Source organism: Myotis myotis, unplaced genomic scaffold (genome assembly GCF_014108235.1).
Source record: "Myotis myotis isolate mMyoMyo1 unplaced genomic scaffold, mMyoMyo1.p scaffold_m19_p_17, whole genome shotgun sequence".
Lineage (NCBI taxonomy): Eukaryota > Metazoa > Chordata > Mammalia > Chiroptera > Vespertilionidae > Myotis > Myotis myotis.
In genome coordinates this window covers 13,898,620-13,918,312 of record NW_023416321.1, presented here as the reverse complement: position 1 = coordinate 13,918,312, position 19,693 = coordinate 13,898,620, and the positions used below count along the sequence as shown (strand labels likewise).

Here is a 19,693-nt window from a genome sequence, read left to right as displayed (position 1 = left end):
CACTAGAATGATGGTTAAAATAAATAGCATCTCATTCTACTACCCTCAGGTAGGACAATTCATCTCAGACTATGAGTACTTGTTTGTGCCACCAAACTAAGTCTGGTTTGCTTTCATCTTCCCTAGTTTAAAAGGTAAAATTATAGCTATAATTTCAGATGTATTTCTCAGACAGAGGCTTTCAGAACTTTATGAAATATAGGTAAGAAATAAACTATTTGGTCCAGGTATGATAAGACCTGGTGACAAAGTATTAAAAATAATTTAAAAGATGGTATGGCTGCAAATAACTGGCAATGATCAAGAACCAATATAAGACAGGAAGAAATTAGGAACACACTCCCTAGCTAGGATCCTGTATTATGTCTCTGTATTATGTTTCTGGTGAAAATGTGTGCAGAGTGAATTGTGAGGACATTACATCCAACCAATAAGCAAATGCATTTAAAACAGCATTTTGAAGGATAGTTTTATTTTGAGATTCTTAGAACTATGTCTAGAATCCCGGTAAAAACCATCTAAAAAGGACAATGCACATAAAATTCCTAATGCTACCCCTGACACTAAGTACACCTAGCTTTCCTCCTTCTCTTCTTCCCTCTCCGTTTACTTCTGCAGATTATAGGTGATTATCAACATCATCAAAGAAGTTTAAATGCACTTTACCTTTTATCCAGAACTTCTGTTATACAAAATTTTCTTACAGAAATGATGTCTTGCTTACAACTTTTCCAGACTCCCTCTGGAAAGGGGGGAAAAAAAAGGTCATAAGCTTCCTCCCACAGAAAACAATGAATCACTAAAATGTCATTTTCAGGAAGAAATAATCACTCAGGAATCAATCAGCATGAGTTGGAAACAAGCTTGAGTTTGAATATTACTGCTTTCTCCTCCCAATAGATGTAGTAGGATGAACTTCATAGCAGTGACCCCAAGAGTCTTAAGTCATTGCAGTCTAAGAAAATATGACAGGAAGATGAGTCATTCATGAAAATCTGAAGTAGAACTTGGGCAGCTATAGGAAAAAAACCAAGGCAGAAAAATCTCAACCAATTTAAACTGGTCGCTGAAGGCCTTGCGAAAATCCTCCCTGCATGCTCTATTCCTGCTCTAGCCTGGAGCAGTCAATACTTCGCACTGGGACTTGAGCTGCCCACTAGGAGCCAGCTGTTTAGTTAAAACACCCAACAGCTGGCTCTCAGTCACTGGGACACACTTGTCCCACAGAAGGTGATTTACAGATTCAACTGCTAGAAAACAGCCACATCTGTATTGTGGTAAAAAACAACGAAAACCTCAAGCCCTGGCCCATGTTGCTCAATGGTTAGAGCGTCACACACAGAATGGTCTTGGGTTTGATTCTCAGTCAAGGGCACCTACCTGGGCTGCATGTTTGATCCTTGGCCCAATTGGGGCCACAGGCAGAAGGCAACCAATCAATGTCTCTCCCCCACATCCATGTTTTTCTCTCTGTCCCCTCCTCCCTCCCTTCCTCTCTAAAAATCAACAGAAAAAATATCCTCTGGGAAAGATTAACAAAAAATGAAACAAACAAAAATCCAAGACAAATTTTTGCTAATTATCAAGTTCTGCCAAGTTTGAATAGCTATGGCCAAGATTCATCCATTAGGTGCCAACTTTGTTCATTTATTAATTTAATAAATGAAAATTAAACAATTCCTGGGTGTCATATGTTCATAGATTAAAAATATTTTTTTTGGGGGGGGGGTTAAATACAGAAAAAAATACCTCAGAACAATTTTCAAAAGACCAGTGAAAAAGAGAAAAAGAAGTGTAGGCACCTAACATGTAAGTATCAAGATTTAATACAAAATCTGACCACACAAAGATCTCATCATGGGATTGTTAGGGCTGATCAAATAATTGAATAGATACCCGCCTCCCCTGGGAACTGACCTTTAGACCACTTCACAACCAACATTCCCTTTTGCTTAGACTACATTCCACTTGCTAAAACCATGATCTTTCCCCTCTGGACTTTCCCAGGATTTGGACCCATCCACAGAGTTCCCCGAAAAAGCCTGCCCACAGTCCTTTAAAACCTGACTCCCCATGCCTGGGTGCTGGTGTCATGGGGGCTCAGCCCATTTGGTCTCAAAACATGACCTAACAAATTTTACCACTCTCAGCCTTGTGCATACTTCCTTTGGCGACCCTAACAAGGACTTCAAGTACCACTCCCACTTTCAGCCAATATATCTGAGTTCGCCACTTCTCCTCTTACTGAATACATAAACTATAACCACAAAGCAGGAGGTAAATAATATGCAACCATCAAATGGTGACGTAAATTAGGTTTCTCCATAATTATTCACACTCACAAGTTCAGACTCAGATTTCCCCCAAACACCACATCTAAAGCATTTCCTGAGCCAAAAAAATCAATAATCAACAAATTCTATTTGTCCCAATATGCCAAGATCATGAAAGAGCAATTGTAACTTGCTTAGAAAACTCCTCCTCTACACTTCCATTCATACAAAATATCTTTTAAAATAATTATTGCTATGAAAGAATTTCAAGGGTTCAGCATTGGCCTTAGCCAGTTTGCTCAGTGGATAGAGCACTGGCCTGTGGACCAAAGAGTCCCAAGTTCAATTCTGGTGAAGGGCATGTACCTTGGTTGCAGGCTCCTACCTGTCCCGGGCCCTGGCTGGGGCACATGCAGGAGGCAAACAACTGTGTTTCTCTCACATAAATATTTCTCTCTGTCTTCCACTCTCTCTAAAAATCAATGGAAACATATCCTTGGGTGAGGATCTAAAAAAAAAAAAGAGTTCAGCATCTCATACAATAGTCTAACATTGGGGAGGGAAGGAGAAGTTGGTGATAAGCTCTTCAAGGTTTATATAAGTTATAAAGCAGCTATTTAAACACACCCCACAGTACACATTGAATACGTTATGCTGTAGGCCTAGAAAACGCTGAAACCTCAGACCCTGATTTTCCATGGCATTCATTAGTGCCATAGCACCTATTATCCAGATCTTGAGCATAAATGATGTACTTAGTGACTTAGCTCCAGCATAAAATGGGAGTGGACAACTTTCTAAAATAACCATGGGCTTCCTAAACTCAATGGCAGCATCGCCGCTGTTTCTATCCACTGCGGAGTTAGTGGGTTTTTCTTTGATACTCTTCCCTTTCCTCTCCTCGCAAGCAGTAAGAAAATGGTTTAAGTATCACAGAGCATATGTTCCAATAGGATGGGGGGAGGTGAGAGGAGGAGGGTGGGAGAGATGGGGGGGAAACGGAATGAGAACGGTGGGTTCTGGAATTAACATTTCTAAGCAGAACTGTGTGGTCTCCTTGTGTTCTTGCTCCACTAATACCAAACCTTTCCTTTTTTGCTCTGCTATCAGAGGCCTAAGATTCAGGACATAGTCTTCTCTGGCTTCCAAACAGACTTGTTATAGAGCAGGGAGAGAAGAGCAACAATTAACCTGCAAATTGCTCTCATGAAAAATAAAAACCACTTCCATTCTCCATCCATGAATGGAAAACGATGTGGGAACATGTGACAGGTGCTGGTGAGAGATGGGGGAATGAGTGCCAAACACTCAAATGTTTAGGAAAGCCCCAGCTGATTTATATGTGCTTTTACACTTAGTATCTTCTTGAGTGTATCCTTTAAGCTTTGGTTGGATTTATCTACAAATTCTAGGAAGTGGTATTATTAGGCCCAAGAAATGCAAACCTGCATGGTTCTTGCTTTATACTGTTATTTGACATCCTAGCAATTTATGATGCCTGGCAACAAATGATGACAACTTCACCTCAACCTCATCAGCAGTCTGATATGCTACTGTACTGCGTGCAAAATTACAGAAATGTGTATGTTTTCAATACAGCAGGATACACATCCTCCATATTGCCCCCTTTGAGGACTAGTTCTATCCTTTTGCCCATTTATCTGGAGAATGTAGTCTTAATATAGTAGAGACATTAACCATTTGACATTTAACATAAACACCTCATTTTATTGTCTTCCGTCAAATTTTATAATTTTTATATAGTCATATCAATTTCTTTCTTAAACATTTTTTTTAAATGTTTTTATTGATTTTTTAGAGAGAGGAAGGGAGAGGGAGAGAGAGAAACTTCAATGATGAGAGAGAATCATGGATTGGGCTGCCTCCTGCATGTCCCCTGCTGGGAATGGAGCCTACAACCCAGGCATGTGCCCTTGACCGGAAATGAACCTGGGACCCTTCAGTCCACAGGCCGAGGCTCTATCCACTGAGCCAGAACGGCTAGGACAAACTAGTGACTTCTTGGTTCATGAGTCAATGCTCAACCGCTAAGCTACATGGCCGGGCTTGAATAAATGAAAAGATGGAGAAGTTATTTTTTCAAAGAAGGCTTTAAATTTTTTTAAAATATATTTTTATTGATTTCAGAGAGGAAGGGAAAGGGAGAGATAGAAACATCAATGACGAGAGAGAATCATTCATCAGCTACCTCCTGCACATCCCCTACTGGGGATCAAGCCAGCAACCCGGGCACGTGCCCTTGACCAGAATCGAACCCAAGAGACCCTAGTCTGCAAGCCAATGCGCTATCCACTAAGCAAAACCAGCTAGGGCTAAAAATTTTTTTATTGATTTTAGAGAGAGAAAAAAGGAGAAAGTGGGTGGGAGGAAGTGGGAGAGAGAAACATCTATCAGCTGCCTCCTGCACGCTCCCTACTGGGGATCAAATTTGCAATGGGGGTATGTTCCCTGACCTGGAATCGAACCGGCAACCTTTTGGTGCACAGGACAACTCTCAACCGAGACACACCGGCCAGGGCAGTAGGATGGTTTTTAAAATAAAGAACACTGCAATTCACTGTAGCCCATCATTCAAAAGGATTCACACAAACACACAAAACACATACTGAAGAAAATTATGTTTGCTTACATAACATTTATTGGACAGAAACCAAACGTGCTATTTTTAGTCTATTTTCCAAATAACTAAAATTACTATCTGCCTTGTCTTGCACTAGAAAATAGAATTTAAAAATTAGCCCTAACTGGGTTGGCTCAGTGGATAGAGCATCAGCCTGCGGACTGAAGGGTCCCAGGTTCGATTCCGGTCAAGGGCATGTACCTGGGTTGCAGGCACATCCCCAGTAGGGGTTGTGTAGGAGGCAGCTGATTGATGTTTCTCTCTCATCGATGTTTCTAACTCTCTATCCCTCTCCCTTCCTCTCTGTAAAAAAAATCAATAAACTATATTTAAAAAAAATTAGTTGGCATCAACATGGTAATAAATTACTTAATTCCCTCCAAAATTCTTTATATTTGAAGAGTTTTTCTATCAGTTACACCTCAACAGAACCAAGTCAAAGTTACTGCATTTTTTGGTAAAACAGAACTCATTGGACTTTTGAAGATTAAATGTAAAGCACATTATTTGAATTACCTAATGAGATTGATTATATAATTATACCCATTTTATCTATTCTTATTTTTTTGCTTTTTTAGAGGGAGAGAGGAAGGAAAGAAGGGGGGGGGGAGGGAGGGAGGGAGAGAGAGAGATTGAGAGAGAAACCTCGATGTGTTGTTCTACTTTTTTTTTTTTTAAATATATTTTATTGATTTTTTACAGAGAGGAAGGGAGAGAGATAGTTAGAAACATCGATGAGAGAGAAACATCGATCAGCTGCCTCCTGCACATCTCCTACTGGGGATGTGCCCGCAACCCAGGTACATGCCCTTGACCGGAATCGAACCTGGGACCTTTCAGTCCGAAAGCCGACGCTCTATCCACTGAGCCAAACCGGTTTCGGCTGTTCTACTTATTTATGCATTCACTGGTTGACTCGTGTGTGTGCCCTGATTGGGGATCAAACTCGTAACACCTTGGCATATCAGAATGATGTTCTAACCAACTGAGTTACTGGGTGACAGCAAATTAGATCCCTTATAAAACTGAATAAATGAGGTCCAGAAAGCTTATAAAATTTGCCTAAGATCATCCAATTTTGCCTGCTTTTTGCTAATCCTCAGTGTTTTTTCCATTGATTTTTAGAGAATGGGAGGAGGAGAGGGAGCAAGAGAAACAGTGATGTGAGAGAGACACATTGATTGGTTGTCTCCTGCATTGACCTAGATCAGGGCCGGGGATTGAGCCTGCAATAAGGTAGGTGCCCTTGACCTGAACTGAACCAGAGACCTTCCAGTCTTCCGGCCAACTTAGCATAATGTCTTCAAGAGTCATCCAGGCTGTAGCAGCATGTGTCAGAATTTGCTTCCTTATAAGGCTGGATAATAATCCATTGTATGTAATCTCTCATCAAAGTTTCTATCTCTCTTCCCCTTTCTTTAAAAAAAAACTCAAAAATATATATTTTAAAAAGCAATCTGGTAATTTATAGGAAGTTTATACTTTCTAAAAACAACAGTTGTGTTCAAGAGGTTTTTAATGTACAATTATATATGCTACGCAACAGACGACTAGAGGAAGGTAACTGAACTCATCTGTTGAAGTTGAAACATATTTTTATAGCATAGTAACTCTCAGGGAAATGTTTTACTTTCCAGTTTATCTGATTCATTTTTTCCAATCCCAAAATATCACTTTCATATATGTGTTTGGAAAAGTCTCTCTAATAGACTCATGTAAAAAAAACCAAAAAACTCTCAAGAGTTTCAGATCAGCTAAAAAGACTCCCATAACTTGTCCCATGTCAATTGTTAAGGCTCACTAACTAACCCAGGGGTCCTCAAACTACGGCCCGCGGGCCACATGCAAATACAAATATTGTATTTGTTCCCGTTTTGTTTTTTTACTTCAAAATAAGATATGTGCAGTGTGCATAGGAATTTGTTCATAGTTTTTTTTTAAACTATAGTCCGGCCCTCCAAGGGTCTGAGGGACAGTGAACTGGCACCCTGTTTAAAAAGGTTGAGGACCCCTGTATTAACCTATAATCAGGAAATTAAAATTTTCAAAATTAGCGTTATTCTAAATGTTTTGCAAATACAACAACCAAGTCCAAATAGGTCAGAGCCAAATTTTAATTTTCTTCTAATTAAAAAACAACAACACAAAACAAACCTAAAACCTACAATAGGTAGACCATATTTTAAAATCTTAATTTCTTTTCTAAATAACAAAATCAAGGATGAACTAAAATTAATATTTTAAAAAGGGATTCTTAACCTTGAATTTTGTGAAACAAACAGAGCAAGCACTGAACTAGGAGTCAAAAGATTCTAAACATGTGCTTCAGGAGTAAATATTTCCATTTTTTCATTTGTGAAATAAGTGGGGAATATCAGATTCGATGATTTCTAAGGTCCCTTCTATTAACGTTTAATGAAAATCACTCCAGAAGAATAAAATTCATAAAACAACCAACAGACTATGTATATGGAAATAAGCGAAGTAATGGCAGTGAAATCAAACAACAGTAAAATGTCAAATTTTCAAGAAGGCATTTCCCAAATGTCATCCTAGAAAATCTATGGTTGGACTAAAGAGTCTCAATATTGATTCATCATGATTCTAAAGTATTATCTGGGCCTCCCAGATCATGAGCTGAGCAATCCTCTAAGAATGGTGCTAGTGACTCACACTCCTGAATGAGGCTGCTTTGTATGCAGAGACAAGGAATCAATTAAAGGGTTTACAATGAAGTTTTGTTTCAGTGGAACATTTTAAGTGGAAATTAATTCTGCATGAGTGATAATAGATGTTTAATAACTAGCTAGTGACAATTTCTAAGCAAAAGCATTATGGCAGCTAACTAGCAAACAGTAATTTATGTATTACAAACATGAAAACAACTTGTTTTTCAAAAGAGCTCTTAGCTATGGACAATATTTAAGAAACATAAAATATACTTTATTGTGAATCAAATTATAAAACCTAATGGGAAAAAGTAGTTTAAAATCTTGGCTCTATGAACCAATAAGGAAACAGAATACACTATTGTGGGCTGAAGTGTCAATTTGTGCTGGCAAAAAGTTACTCTATTTGAACTTAAGTACCATCAGGAACCAGTTGGAGAAGTATAGAGAACCTGGGATAATGCATTCATTCACAATACATCGTAAGTGGTACTGTCTTCATGTAAAAAAAAACACACACACAAAAACAGTATTGGCACACTTGTCCCAAACTAAGCTTAGGTCAAACCAACTGTCTGAACAATGATCGTCTAGGAAAATATATCTAAGACAAAATAAAAATAAATGTATAATAATTCCAATATGACTAGGCTCACAACAACAAATTTGCAACAAAAATAAAGCAGTGTCATACAATGATGGCAAGGGTGGTCTGGTAGAATCTTTCCAGAAGATATGTCTGTAACTATATAGAGATCAAAGGTATATTAGTGGTTACTAGGGATGGGGAGTAATAGAAAATGACTGCTAATAGGTATTAAGTCTCTTTTGGGGGGAACAAAAATATAAAATTAGATTGTGGTGAGGGCTACACAACTTGTGGAATACTGAATTATAAATTTTAAATAGGCAAACTGTATGGTATGAATTAAATCTCAATAAAGCTGTTTAAGACATTTTTTAAATATCTCGATACCAGTGAGGTGATACAATGTAACTGAACAGGAAAATGGGGCCTGGAGAACACAAGCACCAACTAAAGGGGGTTATTGGCTAGAGCAATGGAGTTAACAAACTGTCATATCTTCCCAAAGAAGTCTTCAACCTGGATTCTTATGTGAAGTCTGATTTTTTGGTAAATTTTTAATCAAAGTCTAAAATACCTACGGAAATGCACACAAATATAAGTGTACAGCTCAATGAATTTTCTCAATCAGAACACGCCCATGTAACCAGCACTGAAATCAAGAACAAAATATTACTAACCTCTCAGAACCACAATCATGCCCCTTCATGCCCAAGAGAAACCACCATCCTTACCTCTAACAGCATAGTTTATCCCAGGGCCAACTCTGGTACTGTTGGCATTTTGTATAATTCTTCCTTATGGGAGACTGTCCTATACTGTAGGATGTTTTGCAGCATCCCTAGCCTTTTCCAGTTGTAACTACCAAAGGTATTTGTAAACACTGCCAAATGTCCCTTGGGGAACAGTATCACACCACACTAAGACCCACTGGTGTAACCTGCTCTTGAACTTTATATAAATGGAATCATACAGAATAGACTCTTATACTGGAATCATAAAAAATAGACTCTTTTATCCTAGCCAGTTTGGCTCAGTGGACAGAGCATTGTCGGCCTGCAGACCGAAGAGTCCCAAGTTCGATTCCGGTCAAGGGCACATACCTTGGTTGCTGGCTCCTCCCCAGCCAGGGCCCTGGTTTCTAGTCTATTCATTTGCTTTACTGTAGTGCCATTCTGTGAATACATAACAATTTATCTATTCACTGCTGGTTGATAGTATTTGAGCAGTTTCCAGTTTGGGGCAAGTATGAATAATGCTACTATGAACATGCCACATATGTCTTCTGGTGAACTTATGAATGCATTTCTGTAGCATACCTAGAAGCAGAATAGCTAGCCATAGGATATGTATATGTCAGCTTTAGTAAATTAGCCCTTTTCCAAAGAGGGTTATATCAACTTACACTCCTACCTGCAGTCTCTTTTATTTTTTAAGTTGACAACTAATAACAATAATAATCTTTTAAAAACCACATTTAAATAATATTGAGAATGCCCGGCTGGAGTGGCTAAGTGGTTGAGCATCGACCTATGAACCAGGAAGTCATGGTTCGATTCCCAGTGAGGGCACATGCTCAGGTTGCAGGCTCAATCCCCAGTGTGGGGCATGCAGGAGGCAGCTGATCAATGATTTTCTCTCATCATTGGTGTTTCTCTCTCTCCCTCCCTTTCCTTTCCTCTCTGAAATCAATAAAAATATATTTTAAAATAATCTATATATATGAGGCTAATATGCTAAGTGTCTGACCGTCCAACCGGTTGCTATGATGCATACTGACCACCGGGGGCAGATGCTCAACACAGGAGCTGCTGTGATGCACGCTGGCCATTTACAGAGAAAATAGCACCACAGATCTGGCGACAACAAAGCAACACTCAGTTTCCCCCAAGTGGGACACAGGCCCCGCCACCACCCCTGAACTACAGCCCACCAAATTGCAGCCGATGCTGCCGAGACCCCATGGCACAAAATGCAGCCCACAGCTCAGCCCAGAAACAGTGGCTGTGGGCTCCAGGTAATGATGTCACATAGCAACACCTGGCTTCCTCTCCTTACCAACTAGCCTTGGAGTTTCTTCATCCCAGGAACACGACTTGCTTTATACCAGGTGGAAACATTTACACTTTAACCAAATGTCTATGAAGCATTTTTCCATGCCTCATCTCATTTGATCCTCACAGAAGTCCTGGAGTAGGTAGATAGGAAACATGGTGGAATCCTATTTTATTTTCATTAGCTGGAAAACGGAGATTTAGAAAGCTTAGAAACTTGACCCAACTGAAAAGAAGAAATGGTGGGCCTTGAAAATGACTCCAGGTTTTCTCACTGTGCAGAATATAGTCAAACACTGCTGCAGTGAAATATTTTACCCTTTGTTCTCCCTGTGTGATCTACAATAATAATCTGCTTCGTGTTGATATTATATACTGCCGTGTTGCTGACAATGACTTGAAAGAGAAGTTGGGGTGCTTCACTGGGCTGGAAAAAGTTTAGCTAAATCAGAAAGCAGGTCTAATTAAGCAAGTTTATTCTATATCTATAAAAGGCTAAATTGACGCACACAAGCACGATACATATAAAACTCTCACTGGCGCCAATCGCATGCGTGTGTTTTGATCTGTCATTGTCGATCGTGAATTTGGTTGACACTTCTATTATAAAGGGCAAATAGCGATATTAAAATATTTCTTCTAATTAATTGCCTTTCAATGTGCATGAATTCATGCACTGGGCCACTAGTAATAATAATATTGAGCTAGAGATCTTACCAGCTGAATAAAGCCTGCCAATTTGTGACTTATTTTAAAAAGAATAGTTCATCATTGTGGGAAAAAGCTTTTATATAGTAAAAAGACAAAAACAAACAAAAAAAAACCAATAAAATAATATGCCTGAGTAGAAATACTCATTAACAATGGCTTATGGACAATTTTTCTTTTATTTGCTTTTTAGTATATTCTACAAAAAACAAGTAATAATGGAGTTGGCAAAGCTTTACTATGCAGGAAAAGCCCCGAGAGAAATTTAAAAGTAGGCCAGGGTACAAATTTCATAATATTTGCATATATTCATAAAGACCAAGTAATGGATACAACACAGAAGTGTTAACTATCTCACAGAAACTTTGGTACAATTACACCCACTTGCATAAGGGGATCCAAGCAGAACTTTAAATTCTACTCCAGATTAAAATGTAAAGGGTGAGCCTAGAGGGTAATTCTTAATCTGTAAGAATATATCAAAAGATAGTAGTACCCTGACATGATGTCTTATATAGCAACTTACTATCATAATGCTGCTCTTCTAATTTCTTTAGAGACTCACTCTCGAATGGTCCAAAAGCAACATAGAAAATTAGTATACCAATATTTACTTGAAATATATCATTGTTGCCACTGCTACCTGCTGGTTATTGAGTGTCTGATATTCAATATTTTGGAAGGGGTTACCTTTATTTGATAAATAGATTATTCAAACAGCCACCAAAAACCTACCATTCTCCATTACAAGTGAGTTCTATTAAATGTTTACTTGCAACCCGGCTGGTGTGGCTTATTGGTTGAGCGTCAACCCATGAATCAGGAGGTCACGGTTCAATTCCCAGTTAGGGCACATGCCGGGGTTGCAGGCTCAATCCCCAATAAGGGGCATGCAGGAGGCAGCTGATCGACGCTTCTCTCTCATCATTGATGTTTCTGTCTGTCTGTCTATCTTTCTCCCTTCCTCTCTCTGTAAAAAAAAATCAATAACCCGGGGGGCGTGGGGGCGCAATGGGGTTATAGGACACATATGTAATACCTTAATCAATAACCAAGATATATGCCCTTGACTGGAACTGAACCTGGGACCCTTCAGTCCTCGGCCTGATGCTGTATCCACTGAACCCAAACGGTTAGGGCAATAAACGTATTTTTAAAAAATAGTAAAATAAATGTTTACTTGACATATGAGAATGTTACAAAACTCATACTTCCTGTCCTAATCATTCCACTTCATTTTCTCTCCTTCATATCAAGGGTTCTTCTGTTGGGATAAGAATATGTGTCTGCTTAAAATTTCTCACTGAACTAGTAACTATAATTAACTGGTAATCAAAATAAATCTATTCAGTAGAATGCTTTGTAAGCTATGTATATAAATTTTCCTCCCATGTTCAAATCATAAACATATTTTTCTATCTTCTTTTCTTTCCCAAGTTCAAGTATAATAGAGTGCACAATTCAATAAGAGAACTGAGACAGCCCAGGCGGTTTGGCTCAGTTGGTTGAACTGCAGAAATAATAGCGATTGCCTAGGCTAGTAGTCCCCAACTTATAGAGTCTGAGGACCTTTAGGTAAATTGTAAGATTTCTCTAGAGCCCTATATAGTGGTAGTTATATGTTTATTATCTGTATTTGGAGAAAACACAGAAAGATAAAACTCTATCATAATAAATCTGCAGCCCTAACTGGTTTGGCTCAGTGGGCAGAGCGCCAGCCTGCGGACTGAGGGTCCCAGGTTCGATTCTGGTCAAGGGCATGTACCTAGGTTGCGGGCACATCCCCAGTAGGGGTGGTGTAGGAGGCAGCTGATCCATGTTTCTCTCTCATCGATGTTTCTAACTCTCTATCCCTCTCCCTTCCTCTCTGTAAAATATCAATAAAATATATTTTTTAAAATAAATAAATTAAATTAAATAAATCTGCAGTTTATTTTTTTTTAATTTTTCTTTGTTAATCCTCACCTGAGGATATATTTCCATTGATTTTTTTTTTTTTTTTAAGAGAGAGTGGAAGGGAGGGGGAGAGACACACAGAGAGAGAGAAGCATTGATGTAAAAGAGACACACCAATTGGTTGCCTCCTGCACACGCCCCGACCAGGGCAGGAATTGAGCCTGCAAGTACATGCCCTTGGTCAGAATCGAACCCGGGACACTTCAGTCCTCAGGCAGATGCTCAATTCACTGAGCCAAACCGGCTAGGGCTGAGTTTATTTACTATAAATAAACTGCATATACATTTGAAAAGGTCACACATACCATTAGTATTAGTTACAGTTCACAGATAAAACTAGGTTATCTTTCAACTACTCTGCCTGCAGTGGCTCATTGTTTGACACCACAATATGAGACTAACATCCTTATTTTACTGAAGAGGATATCAAAGATCAAGATGACTTGCATACCAATTAGGTGTAAAGTCTAGAATACAACTCAGGACCTAATGATCTTTTTGCTATACTATGTGGGCTCAGTGTTTTATTTTAAGACTGCATAGGCCCTGTCAGGGTAGTTCAGTTGGTTAGAGCGTTGTCCCAATATGCCAAGGTTTCAGGTTCGGTCTCTGAGCATTTCGGTTCTCTATATTTATCTAACAGATATATAAAATAATATACAGGAATATTCTCTGCAGCACTGTTTATAATGGGCTGGAAACAATATAAAGACTATCAGTAAGGAACTGGGTAAACAAATTACAGCCCATCTGTTGTCAAAAAGAATGAGACAGTTTGCCCTAGCTGGTTTGGCTCAGTGGATAGAGCATCGGCCTGCAGACTGAAGGGTCCCGGGTTCAATTCTGGCCAAGGGCACATGCCCGGGTTGCAGGCTTGATCCCCAGTAGAGGGCTTGTAGGAGGCAGCCGATCAATGATTCTCTCTCATCATTGATGTTTCTATCTCTCTCTTCCTCTCCCTTCTTCTCTGAAATCAGTAAAAACATATTTTTTTAAAAAATATATATTTTATTGATTTTTTTACAGAGAGGAAGGGAGAGGAGGGATAGAGAGTTAGAAGCATCAATGAGAGAAAAACATTGACCAGCTGCCTCCTGCACATCCCCTACTGGGAATGTGCCCGCAACCCAGGTACATGCCCTTGACCAGAATCAAACCTGGGACCCTTCAGTCCGCAGGCCGGCGCTCTATCCACTGAGCCAAACCGGTTAGGGCCAATACAAATATATTTAAAAAAAAAAAAAAAGAATGAGATAGCTCTATCTGTAATGATATGAAACTAACGTGTATTAGTGAAAAATGCAGGCTGTAGAACAGTAGGTATAGTGTGCTAACACTTATATGTGTGGGGGAATAGTAAATATATGGTTTGTTATCTCTAGAATTTACAAAAAAGGTAAACAGTAATTGCTTTAGCAGAAAAATAATGTGTGACTGAAAGAAAAGAGAACAATGGAAGACTTACTTTTCACTGTATATCCATTTATACCTTTAGGATTGTGACTACATAATACATTACCTACTCCAAAACACAATTTTTTTTCAAGTCAATTAAATGGTCAATTAAAACTGTCAAGTCAATTAAAACTGTCAATGTCAGCTTTAATGTATAACTAGAATATGTGTGGTTTCTTGGGACATATTATACTAACCGTTGGCCCAGCAATTGGGAAGAAATTAAAATTAGAACTAGGTGCAGTCTGTCAAGAAAAAAAACACACCTAATCTTCAATTTCTTTATGTCATCTGATAGCCTACTTAAGCCTAGCTGTGATTATCTTCCTGTGAGGCAAGAGTCCCATTGTATACACCATACCACAGGTGATCACTGTATTTTTTGGTCTGTTAAAATTGCTAAAAACTGCCCTGACAGGTATGACTCAGTAGTTAGAGTGTCGGCCTAGGGAATGAAGGTTCTTGAGTTCAATTCCCATCAAGGAAATGTACCTGGGTTGCAGGTTCCTTCCCTGGGGCGCATGCTGGAGGCAACCAATCCATGCGTCTCTCCTTAATGTCTCTCTCTCCCCCTCCTCCTTTTTCCCTCCTTTCCACTCTCTCTAAAAGCAATAATGGGGGGGAAAAAAGCAAGCGCTCACGCACCCACACCCCCACCCGCACCATCATGAGGCTCCTAGTTAGAACAAAAGCTTTGTCAGAGGTTACTATAATATAATCAGCAACTACAAATAAAAAATAAAATTTTAGCCCTAGCCGGTGTGGCTCAGTGGATAGAGCATCGGCCTGCGGACTGAAGGGTCCCAGGTTCGATTCCAGTCAAGGGGACATGCCCGGGTCGTGGGCTCGATCCCCAGTGAGGGGCATGCAGGAGGCAGCCAATCAATGATTCTCTCTCATCATTGATGTTTCTATCTCTCTCTCCCTCTTCCTTCCTCTCTGAAATCAATAAAAATATTTAAAAAAATAAAATTTTTAGTAAGCACTCATATAATTGTTGAATATATAATGAACTATGAGTTAGGTGCTGGGGATACTGGCCTACCCAAGATAAACATTAATACTGACTTTACAGAATATACAGTATAGTCTAGTGGTGAAATAAGCATTATACAAATAAAGATTGTGATAAAGCCTACAAAACAGAAGTGCTCGGTGCTATGAGAGTGTATTTGTAGGGCCCCCTAACCTAACTGAGGAGACGCAGCGGTTTCTCTGCAGGTGTGCTTACTTAAGCACATTCTGAAGAATAGCTGCCTTCCAGACAGAGGAATTAGCTACAGCATGTACAAAGGCCCTTGGGTGAGCTCTGAACTTTCAAGGAAGAGCAAAAAAAATCGGTATGGCTAGACCATACATAACAAGAAAGTACAAAGAAACGATGCTGGAGCCCGGCCAGGGTGGTTCAGTGGGTTGAGCGTAGGCCCATGAACAAGGAGGTCACAGTTCAATTCCTGGTCAGGGCACATGCCAGGGTTTCCGACTCAATCCCCATTAGGGGGCATAAAAGGCAGCCGATGCATTGATGTTTCTATCTCTCTATCCCTCTCCCTCTCTCTAAAATCAATTTAAAAAAATTTTTTTTAAAGAAAGAAATGATGCTGGAGAAGTAGGCAAGGCCAGATCACACCTTGTTAAATGAAGGTAAAAGAAACAACAGGAGTTTTCAGATAAGTGACTTGATTAAATCTGTTTTATAAAGATAATTCTCTAGGCTGTGAAGAGTAGATAAGGGTATAGCAGGTCCTTAAATAACATGGTTTTGTCAGGGGCCACTGTCTGTGGCGTTTGCAGCTCCTCCCCATGACTGCCTGGATTTTACTTCCGGTATTCTGGTTTCTTCTCACATCCCAAAGATGTGCACATAAGGCAAACGGTGTGTCTAAACCAGCCGTGGGCAAACTACGGCCTGCGGGCCCGGATCCGGCCCGTTTGAAATGAATAAAACTATTGAAAAAAAAGACCGTACCCTTCTACGTAATGATGTTTACTTTGAATTTATATTAGTTCACACAAACACTCCATCCATGCTTTTGTTCCGGCCCTCCGGTCCAGTTTAAGAACCCATTGTGGCCCTCGAGTCAAAAAGTTTGCCCACCCCTGGTACTCTAAATGGTCCCAGTCTGAGTGAGTGTGGGGTGTGTAGGGGTGCACCCTGTGATGGAAGGTCATCCTGGTCCAGGGTGATGCTTGCCCTGAGCTTAGGGTATAGGATCAGGCCACCCTTGACACTGAACTGGAATAAGCAGGCTGAAAGATGAAAAGACTTTGTTTTTATTAATCTTTCTTAAATGTATGTATAGCTCACAGTTTAATGTTTAATATTAGAAGTGTTTTGAGTATTTAAAAATTTGGTGATGTTTCTGTGACCAGAAATATGTAGGAACTTAACTCTTGTTTATATCAATTTGCCTATGGTAAAATTGGTTTCATTAGACATTGTTTTGCTTAAAGTTGCAGTTTCCAAGAACCTATTGCCGTTAAGTGAGGACTTGCTATATATGGCTTGAGGTATATACATGATAGTAAAAGATAAAGAAATGCAAGAGAATAATAAATTCAAGTTGGCAATGACCTCTGGTTTTAAAAAGCCTACAGTAGAGGTGGTGGGGAGCATGGAATCAGGTGGAAAACACAGAAGACTTCCACTGTACTGGTAATGTTTTATTTGTTAAGCTGCAAGGTAGGCACACAAGTATTTATTGTAGTATTATTACTTTTTCTGTCTTAAATATTTCATATTACTTTTTCTCTTTTTACAAATGTGAACAAGGAAAACATTTAGAATGGACTATAACAGACTTAGGAAAAGGTGGCCTAGACCAAGATGGAGAGACAGCGGTGGAGAGAAATGGCAAGAGTCTGGGCTCAGTAAGTTGTTGACAGAGCCACTTAATAAAACAGGGTACAGTGAAGGTCTAGGTTTGCAGCCAAGATCAAGAGCTCAGTCTGGGGCAACTCAATTCAAAGTACTAAATATCTAAGTGGACATGTTGAACAGACAGCTGGGATCAAAAAAAGGATCTGAACTACAGATAAAAATTGAGGCATATTCAAAATATATACAGTAACCGAAGCCACATAGATAAGACGAGAGTGGGAAGAGAGGAAGACCAAGAACCAAGACTTGAGAAAGAACAATTAAAGATCTGATAAAAGAATGCTCCCCACCCTCCAGCCTGAAGGAACACCCAGAGAGCAAGGAGGGAAAATTAGAACCCAAGAGGACAAAGTTATTTCAGGAGGGAAATTTTTGAATCTAAATAAACACCCATTCTGGATGGGCAATTAGGAAACTAACGTCCAAGAATGAGTCAAACAGAATTCCCTAAAAACAGAGTCCAGATCTACTTTACTCTCAACATTCCCAAAGGAAATGTTAACTCAAAGTAACAACAAATTCAGTTAAAACTGATAACTCCTACAAAGACGTAGATAAAAAATAACCTTTTTTAACTATCTGAGACTTGAATACAGTCTTAGAGATTGGAGGGTCAGAACAGAGGTATGAGAACTTGATTCCATTTTATAGAGATAAAGCATCAAAACTTACTCTTTTATACATTTCTTTTATTTCAAAGATTTTAGATAATTTCCCAACTGCTAACCCTTTTTAGCAATGTTAAGCTATAAGCATTTTCAGAACAAAAATCACATAGTATTTATCTTTGAATCTTCAGCATCTAATTTAGTGCCTAACATAAGTACTTGATGGAAAAAGAAAAAGAAAGGTTCACTGAATGAATGTGTGGGCACCAGAATACTTCTGTCGAAATTGTGCTGGTGCTACAGCAACATAATCTCAAAGAACAAGCTTTACTTGAGGGCTCTACTCATTCCACAGAACACTTCATTTCTTTAGAAATAGAGTGTTATGTGCAAAGAGATCTCATCCTTGTCTTGGGGGGGGGAAACACACACACACACACACACACACACACACCTTTGGGCAACACATTCCACAGGTCTGACCGATAAACCCAAGTGCTGTCAGTCAGTGCAATCTCTGCAACTCAAGGATGTATGCCAGTGCCGTCTGGTCATTCATTCCTGAGAGCTGTAGAAAATAGCACCACACAGACTAAACTCTGAAAAACAATTGTTGGCACTTAGCTGATATTAACAATCCCAAACTGTTTCTATGTCTAAGTTTCAGGTTAATGATATCAGCTAAAATCTATCAAAAGGAATCCCATCCTTTCTCTGACTTTTTATCGGATATTCTGGGCAGGAGCCAGATAATGTTTCTATGCAACAGGAAAAGCATGAGTTGCCTTGGCTGGTGCACTAGGAGTTGCGGGTCCATTCCTGGTCAGAGGCAGTGCCTGGATTGCAGGTCTGATCCCAATCCAGGTAGGTCGGGGCACATGCGGGAGGCAACATAACTTTGTGTCTCTCACATTGGTGTTACACTGATGTTTCTCTCTCTCCTGCTCCCCCCCTTCCACTCTGAGGATCCATGAAGGAAATATCCTCGGATGAGGATTGAAAAGGGAGGGGAGGGGGAAGAAAGCATGAGTTCAGAAACAAGAATTAGACCCTCCCTGTTGCATTTAACTATCCAGATGAATAATAATAATAAAAAGGACATACCTCATTTATTTTAAAATGTGAACAAACTTCAAGTTAAAAAAAAAACATGTTGGAACTTAACACTTTACACTTATTTAGGCATGGAACAAACTAGATATTAAGAGAATGAGGTTCTGTATTAATTATGTATTTTGTATTCTAGGATCTCAATTACCAAATTATCCCTTCCTTTGGCTAATTTATAGAATGTGAAATAAGAAAAAATAATTATTAAGGGATAACCGAATTTGTAAGTAAGATTGTTATGTTCAAGAAATGTTGACTTTCTAAATCCTTTGGATTAGACTAAAACTAAAGTCTACCTTCATGAACTGAATAGATAGTTACTTTGCTTCTTTTTAAGAAAACTGTGGTAAGCACCTAGGTAAGTAGAAAGCCAATTCGAAAGTCACACAACCTAAAAAGCAGTTAAAAGCACTGACTTTTAGAAAGGATACTTGAAATGCTTAGGAAAATGCACAACAGTTTAAGACAAGTAGTAAAGATTAAACCATTTACAAATCAGGACAAATAATAGAGCGTTCATGTAATTGGCATATATTCTCTTCAAAATGCCCTTCGCCTACAACACTGTCCACAAAGACCTGGCCAACACTAAGACCCAGATCTGCTTACCAGACAGAGCTTTTTATCTTTTACCCAGAAAAGTCATTTCATGTTTTTTTAAATTCCGCCATGACATTGCACTTAAGAAATCCAAAGCAACTCTAATATACAACTCTATGCTAAATTCCAAAAAATGAAACCAGAAAACCCTA

The 19,693-nt window shown here is 39.1% G+C and overlaps 1 protein-coding gene across 4 annotated transcripts in view; it reads right to left on the bottom strand.

Annotated features, from left to right (window-relative positions):
- GJC1 (gap junction protein gamma 1) overlaps positions 1-19,693 on the bottom strand; it is a 32,264-nt gene that overhangs the window by 5,818 nt on the left and 6,753 nt on the right. For 3 of the 4 annotated variants that reach the window (XM_036341442.1, XM_036341444.1, XM_036341443.1), the window contains one exon: positions 667-742. The gene's annotated coding sequence lies outside the window, so the exon portion shown is untranslated. Of the gene's footprint in view, positions 1-666; positions 2,630-19,693 lie in introns of those variants that run through there. The other variant, XM_036341441.1, reaches the window with a different exon arrangement.